At 33.1% G+C, this 8,257-nt stretch overlaps 1 long non-coding RNA gene across 3 annotated transcripts; it reads left to right on the top strand.

Annotated features, from left to right (window-relative positions):
* On the top strand, positions 834 to 7,948 carry LOC109851211. 3 transcript variants are annotated; one of them, XR_002249716.1, is made up of 8 exons: positions 834 to 860; positions 997 to 1,042; positions 4,547 to 4,821; positions 5,029 to 5,070; positions 6,792 to 7,153; positions 7,290 to 7,375; positions 7,449 to 7,787; positions 7,923 to 7,948. It is a non-coding gene; the product is annotated as an uncharacterized LOC109851211 (long non-coding RNA). The 3 variants fall into 3 exon arrangements; XR_002249717.1 differs by lacking the exon at positions 6,792 to 7,153; XR_002249718.1 differs by lacking the exons at positions 5,029 to 5,070; positions 6,792 to 7,153.

Here is an 8,257-nt window from a genome sequence, read left to right as displayed (position 1 = left end):
TTGTCACTATTCAGCAAGAGCAGTGCTGCAGTAGTGAAAGAAATGCTGAAGACTGAAGTGATTGAAATGTAGTTCGCAAAAACTTCAAAAAATAAAAGTATTTAAGTTTTACTTACTTTTGGGTGAGCCACAATAGATACCATAATATGAGAGCATTAACAACTGAAAAGAGTTCACTCGGTTACTTATATGTTTCAGGGGTAAATTCAGAAAATATTTCGTAAAGGATGGATAATAAATATATTTTTATTTAAAAATAAAAATAAAATGTTGTAAATATTACTATCAGGTCCATTGAGTCTATTAGACTTTGATTATTGAAAAGTTAAATAAGCTTCTACTCTTCCGAGGGTTAATTTAATTTGCTACTAGCTTATTTAGTATTTTTAGATAGGTTGGAATACAATATTTTTAATTTATGGAGGTAAATTGTAAATATTACTTATGATTGACAATCAATCTGCTGCATATAAATTATGATTAAATATTCAATTTCACATTCTTATCTTATCTGTAGCCGCATTGAAATCGAACTGCATTGAAATCAAACCGCATTTGAAAGCAAATCCATGAACAGTGTAGATATGAACGCCTACTGCATATAAATATTGATTAAATATTCAATTTCACATTATTATCTGTAGCCGCATTGAAAACAAACTACATTCATAACAAAGCGCAGAACGGTGTAGATTTGAACGCTTGCTGTATATTACAAATCCCCGTTTGATTGTAACACAATTCAAATCATAATAAAACTCCAATTATGACTATTATCCTATCACATGTAATACCTCATGCCTATATATAAACCAAGAAATTAAATAATTTTTATAGTAACTCCATCTCTCCTTCAACATGTAAGTTTTTTTCCATGATTATTCTATAGAAATTTTGTGTATTTGATTTAAGAATGACACTTGTTCGACACTATAATTACTTTTTATGGCAATTGATATTATTTTAAAATTTATTCAATTTTCAATTGTCATGCAGAATTTAAAAGATTAAAGATTTGATTGTTGCAGGTTTCCACATCAAGGTAAATTTTCATGTTTGCTATTATTTTAATTTAGATTTATTTTATTATGCATTTTAATTAAATAAACCGAAATAGAAAACATATACTTTTCATTTTTTTTATTTTTTTAATATTTGAGAGTGTTTTATATTCATTTATAAAAATATAAGTTCAAAGATCCTCATTATATAAGTAATAAGTTCAAATATTTTGCACCAATGCATTGACCAACATAATTTATAGAATAATCTTCTTATCAGAACTATGACTTGCTGTAAATGATACAAATAACATGTATATTTAATGCAAAATGTCCAAATAATGTTTACCCATGGCCAGTTGTTGTAGAGCGCAAGCTCTAAATTAAAAAGATGAAATATTAACCAAACTACAAGCAGCTGCCATCGTGACCATCCAGTTTGGTTGTCAAGGAAATTACGTGAAAAGAATGTATCCTGATCAAAACTTGATGCTAGATGACAAGCAGATAAAGAACCTCCATAGAATCGCGAGCAAATGATGATGGAGCAACATAATAAAACATCCAGGAGACAAAAGGATAGTAGTAATGGTAGTAGTAGAACAAAATAACTAAAAACAAAAAAGTGAAAAACAGTAATAATCAGAGAGAAAGTGTAAGAAAACTAAGCAGAAACTATCTAATTGACAAACAAATACTGGAGGGAGTTATTTCAGCTTACAACACAATGCCTGAAAACCATATAGTCAACATCACAACTCAAGTTCAAGCTAATAGTTATATATCCCTTGATTAAGTTGAATTATAATTTTCACTACAAAAAAAAGAAGAGTTAGGGGCAATTATTTTCGTCACTTTTAATTCAATTAGAGGCAAATAAATGGAATTATCTGCCTCTAATTACATGAGTGGCAAATCTCGTATCCGCACCTAAATGTGGTGTTGCTAATAGTTAATAGGGGCAATATTGCACAAACTTCCGCCCCAAATACTCAATGCGCCACCTCAGCAGGTTTATTTGAAAAAGTATTAGAGGCAAATATAATCGCCTCTAATAACTTATTAGGTGCAGATGTAAATGCCCCAAATAGTTAGAATTAAAATAAATGTATTAATTTAAGGTACAAATATAATTGCCTCTAATAACTTAAATTTGATATTAATATTTTTATTTTTTAATAAATCTGGAAAAAATAATTAATTTTTAATTCATATAATTAAATTGAAAAACAAACATAAAATAATTGAAACATGAATAATTTTGATTAATAAGAAGTCAATCCAATTTGATTACATAATAATGTACCAAAATTACTTAAAAAGAGTGACAAATAGTACTTAACAATAACTTAAATAACCAACAAAATTGACCTTCAACATGAATGTAAAAATATCTAACTTTTATCCCCGCCATTCCTATCACAACATGAATGTAAAAATATCTAACTTTTACCCCCGCCATTCCTATCATTTAGTGGCATCATCTGCTGCATAAAATCTGAATCATTGAGCATTGCTGTAAACTCTCCAGGTGGGGTTGGCACTGGGCGGTACAAAGGTGGCTGGTATGGATGGGGGTAGTAGAACTTATTACTTGTCTAAATACAAATGATTAAATTTCAAACTCACCGCCAATTCCTCCGATGCATCATCTATCCAACTTTTGTTTTCATCTCGCCATTTGTGCACTATATAAAACATCTCAATAGGATCGGGTTTGCGACCATGTTTTTGCTCCTATTTGTAAAACACAGAAAAACAATCTGCAAAGGATTGGATAATACCATGACAAACTGCAAAGCAACTTTTTATCGGTGAACGGTAAAAGAGACATTTTTAAAGTTTGAAAGAGTTAGAACATTTAATTCAAGTCAAATTTTACCACTCAAACTATAACACTGACCTCGGTCATACCATAGCGTTCCAAAAGGCGGTGACCTGTTACAGCTTCCCGTTGCTTCAGAACAGGATATGGAAGTGCAGATGACCCACCCATCTAGGGAGAAGCAATTAGGAATTCAATGATAATACTATAAAATATGGGTCTAAATATTCAAGATTAACATAAATTAAGAAAGTCTTCTGCAATATGTAATCATTATAGAAGTATTAAAGTGCTTGAAATTCAGTAAACAAATCGGGAAAAAATGCATCACGGCATAAATTGCATGGATACTTCATTCCAGGACATTACCTACATCTGGTGCATATGTGATGCTGAGACAGTGAGATGCATAATGGATTCTCCTAGACATCCTAAAATTCATAATGTGAATCTGAATTTTAAGCGGAAGATTGTAATTCAAATGGCCTTATAGTGGCATGTTGATTAAACAAAAGATAAGGCATAACAAATACCAGTTGAAACAGTATGACAGGAAAGTAACTTACTTTTGCCTCTCTTCATATCAAGTTTGGGGAACAATGTTTTTCACCCTTCTTGTTCCCCACTCGCCACCAAATTGATAACAATCTTTTCCATTAACAAACAGCCACAGATAGTCAGTTGTTAGACATCCAAACTAGTTGTTTCGCTAAGAACCAACACGAACCACAAAACAATAAGTTTCAAGTATATGGATCAGCATGCAGATATCAATACACATAGGGTACCTTGGGAATATCGGATATGCCTTTAATTTAATACTCTGCATAAAAAGTCCCTGATTTTTTTTATATGCCTTTAGTTTAACACTCTGCACCAACCATGAAATCTTCTACAAGTGTATTCATTGGAATCATGAAGAACCTCTCTAGAATCCTAGAAGAACCTTTGTGGAGGAGAAGAAATGATATTTGAAGGTTACATGGTTGAATTCAAGTATTGACCCCAGGCAAAGAAACATACTATTAACTTTCAGCCAACCAGAGTAAAAGTTCAATCTATTACAACTACTATGATTCCAAAATTTTAATTTATATTCTAGAGGAACTAACATGATCCTCCTTCAAAAGTTATTGCTAGAACTTTCTACCAATTTTGAAAGAAAACCATGGCAAGTTCAAATGATTCTAATTGATGTGGAAACCTTCAAAGGTATTCAACCTAACCATCTGTCGAGGTGATCAGTTAGCAAAGACATTTTGACATAATTGGGAAACTCATAAGTTTATTTAAAAAAGGTCATGGTAAATAATAATTCAAGCTCATAACCACAATTAACATTACAAGAAATCAAGTCTTTAACGACCAAAATTAGTGAAGGGGTCATGTGACCGTCATTAATGTGTATAAATTAACGACAGTTTTAAAAACCTTCATCGAGTAATCACAAATATTAGAGTAATGATGTGAGATAAGATAACGGTTTTTTAGTCCCTTCATTGATTTGATTCTAATACCGTTGTTATTAGGCCCCCTGAAAGACGAAGGAGTCCATTACCGTCATTAATTATAACTCCTAATCATATCAGGAATACTAATCAAAATATTATAAAGAACCGCACCCAAACCTCCCTATAACCGCAACTAATAAACCCTAAAAAATCGTGTTACTGTTCATCCTCTTCTATTCATCGCCTAATCTTCGTCGTGCCTGCCCCAGCGCCAGCGTCGTGCCCACCCCAGCGCCAGCGTCACTTGGTCTTCGTCGTACCCGCCTACCCTAGTGCCAGCATCAGCCTAGTGCCAGCACCGCCCCAGATCAAGCCCCTGCGCTGCCCCAGCGCCGCCCTATCCCCAGCGCCGCCTAAGCACTAACGTCGTCCTATGAATCAGTCCAGTGCCACCCTAGCGCCGTCCTCAGTCGAGCACCCTCCTCCGAATCAAGACTTGAACTCAGTTTTCTCTATCTTCACGCTTTTCATCGACCAAAATCAGGTAACTTCTTTGTCTATTGATGACATAATCTATCCGTCCTCCGAATCAACACTCAAATTGCATACACACCTAATTATATATCTGTTTATTGATGATCTGATTTTTTGACATTATCATATGTGAATATCTAGGGCTTGAATATTTGAATCTCTATAATTATATATCTTTTCGTAATTTTGATACTTTTTGTTTTTGTTTTTCATGGAGGGGAAGAGTGTGAAGAGTACTTCCAGGTTGCGGAGTGGGAGAGTATACATTCATCTCTTCTTCTCTTTTGCAAATATTATATTACTGCCTTTATTGCTTAAACATTTCATTTCAGTACTTGAATTTATCGTCAACCAATAAATTTTCCTTGTTGAGGTGCAATTGGTGATGCCTGTGTACTTTGATTTGAAATATTTATTTAGTAATCTATGTGAGTTTCATTTTGTTATGCACGACATCCTATGACCTGATTTATTTGTTATTTGCTTAGTTTTGCTAGTGTGATTGGATATGCCCATTATTTAATTTAAAGTCCATCTAAAGATATCTGATGTTGGCTAAAGTTTGCTTTAACATGATATCTCATACCTGAAATTGTCCATAAGATAAATATTTGTTATAGTATGCCAGTTTGCTTCATTCTTGTATTTCATCCATTAGTGTCAAAAATAGACTTGGTTATTTTGTTGCCTGTTCTCTGAATTTTAGTCCATGTTGATCTTTAATGTTAGCATCATCTTGCTCTACTTTGTAATATCAACTCTTGAGTTCTGACAATTTTGCTTCTGTTTGAATGTTGTGCCTTCTTCTGAATTTTGGTCCATTGTGCTTAAAGATGATATCTCAGTACTGAGTTTATCAGTAATGTTGATAATATTTGATGTGGCATGCAGACAAAGTGATCATTCAGCGTGTTTCAACTGGTAATCTACAAAAAAAAACTATTTGGCTCACGGACCAACCGTGAGCCCCAACTCGCGTGAGAGGACCAAGGGGGGTGGGCCCCACAGCAGTGTGGGGCCCACCCCCTTGTTCCTCTCACGCGAGTTGGGGCTCAGGGTTGGACCACGAGCCAAATAGCAATGCTCGGTAATCTACATGCTTAGTCCTATTGCCTATATCTGATTTGACATATGTGATGATCTTATGTTAGTTTCAGTTTATTATAGTCGCATTCTGTTACTTGAATTTATCTCGTATTTTATCTTACTTTTGCCAGCATGCTTCATTCTCTTTTTTATTAATGTAGTCTAATTTTGCTTAAAATGGAGTCTCAGAATCTGAATTTAGCCATAAAAGAAAATGTGTTTGATCTAATATGCTAGTGTGCTTCATCTCTTCGTCCGCTGTAATTGAAAACTGTCTTCCACTTGCCCACAGTGCCTGCATTTATTGGTAAAATGCATGTTTTTCATGAAGTCGCACTTCTAAATTTGCCTTCTATGGGGCTACTTATATTTCTAAGTACATAGCCAGTAACTGCTCTGAAATTATCAGTTACACATAATTGAATTTATCAGTAAAATGTCTGTCTTTCATGAAGCTGCACTTCTAGTTAGTTTGCCTTCTACAGGGCTACTTATATTTCTAAGTACATAGGCAGCAACTGCTCTGAAATTATAAGTAACCTTACATACTAGCATTGATCCTGGATTTAATGGCACCTGAATTTAATATTTCTAAGTACATATCCAGTATAAAATTAGCAATCACGGATAATATTTTCTTAGTAATCACAGTGTGTCTCTTAATACATAGAGTGGACATAAATAGCAAAGCCTCTATCCTACACGTAGAAGGGACTTGCTTTATGAATTTATCAGTAATCTTAGATACAAAACCTTTAATATGGCCGATTTATTGGCACCTGCATTTATCAGTAACCAATAATATTTTCTTAGTAATGCTAGTAAGTAGAATATATATTTAAGTTTGATAATGATGCATTATATAGTACTAACATATGAATTTAATTTTTATAGGATGAAATCGTTCAAGTCAAACAAGCAACCCCTTCACTTTTAGACATTGAGATAATTGAGAAAATTTAGGGGAAGCAATCTCATGACCACATTACTATATTTTGTGGCGGGACAACTTTGAAAGATCTAAGAGGACCGCTCCCTAGTCGATCTGATCTGGAAGCACTGGTTATAGAAGAAAAGAAAAAGAATCAGACGCTTCAATAACGCTTAAATGAGTAGGGGCAACAACAACATCAACAACAACAAAGGATGTCAGACTTATAGAGTCACAAGTTAAAGCAATGCATGAACTTTTTTTAAGGCAACATTAATTTAATACTTCATTGACTCCTCAAACTCGAGAACATGTGCAGAATTAGGTAATTATTTTTGTAAAATCTCTTATATACTTTTATGGTTGACTACTTGCACTAGAGAAAATACGATTTTTACCTAATAAGACAATATTTGTTTAATTGATATTTCTTAATTATGTGATTTTTTATTTGTTTTCAGGAAATCCACCTGATGTGGCACAAATGTTTCATTAAACTCGAAAGAAAGCTAATGAAACACTAGATATTGGGGATCAAGATAAATATGTAAGTAGAATATGTGTTTAAGTTTGATAATGATATATTATATAGTACTAACATATGAATTTAATTTTTATAGGATGAAACTGTTCAAGTCAAACAAGCAAACCCTTCACTTTCTGACATTGAGATAGTTGAGAAAATCTGGGGGAAGCAATCTCATGGTCACATCACTGTATTTGGTGGCGGGACTACTTTAAAAAATTTGAGAGGACTGCTCCCTAGTCGATCTGATCTGGAAGCACATGTTATAGAAGAAAAGAGAAAGAACCAGATGCTTTAACAACGCTTAGATGAGCAGGAGCAACAACAACAAAGGATGTCTGAGTTGGACTCACAAGTGAAAGCTATGCAAGAACATTTTTTTAGGCAATCACCTTCATTGACTCCTCAAACTCGAGAACGTGTGCAGGACTAGGTAATTATTTTTTGTAAAATCTTTTATATACTTTTATGATTGACTACTTGCACTAAAAAATATGATTTTTACTTAATAAGATAATATTTGCTTCATTAATATTTCTTAATTATGTGATTTTTAAAAATTTTTCAGGCTATCCATGCAAGATTAGGAGGGGGTAGCTCGAGTCTTCTTTTGATGATGATTAGAGATAAAAGAATGTGTTTTCCACAAACTTTTATTTTAATTTGTTTTAGATAGTTTCATGTATTTTTCTTTGGAACGATTAGGATATTAACTCTTGTTATTAGTATTGAATATTTGAGGATGGTGGAATTTTATTTATTTATGTTATTAATGGAATTTTTATTTTCCCTCTTGTTCATTATTGGGTATTTTTAATATATTTTTGTTGTGAATCTTAATGTCAGATTGAGAATAATATGATAGTTGCCTATGAATGAAAAAATTATTATTAATGTATATTA

The sequence above is a fragment of the Asparagus officinalis genome, chromosome 8 (genome assembly GCF_001876935.1).
Source record: "Asparagus officinalis chromosome 8, Aspof.V1, whole genome shotgun sequence".
NCBI classification, from domain to species: domain Eukaryota; kingdom Viridiplantae; phylum Streptophyta; class Magnoliopsida; order Asparagales; family Asparagaceae; genus Asparagus; species Asparagus officinalis.
The sequence above is the reverse complement of the archived record's forward strand: the minus strand, read 5'-3'. Positions and strand labels throughout refer to the sequence as shown.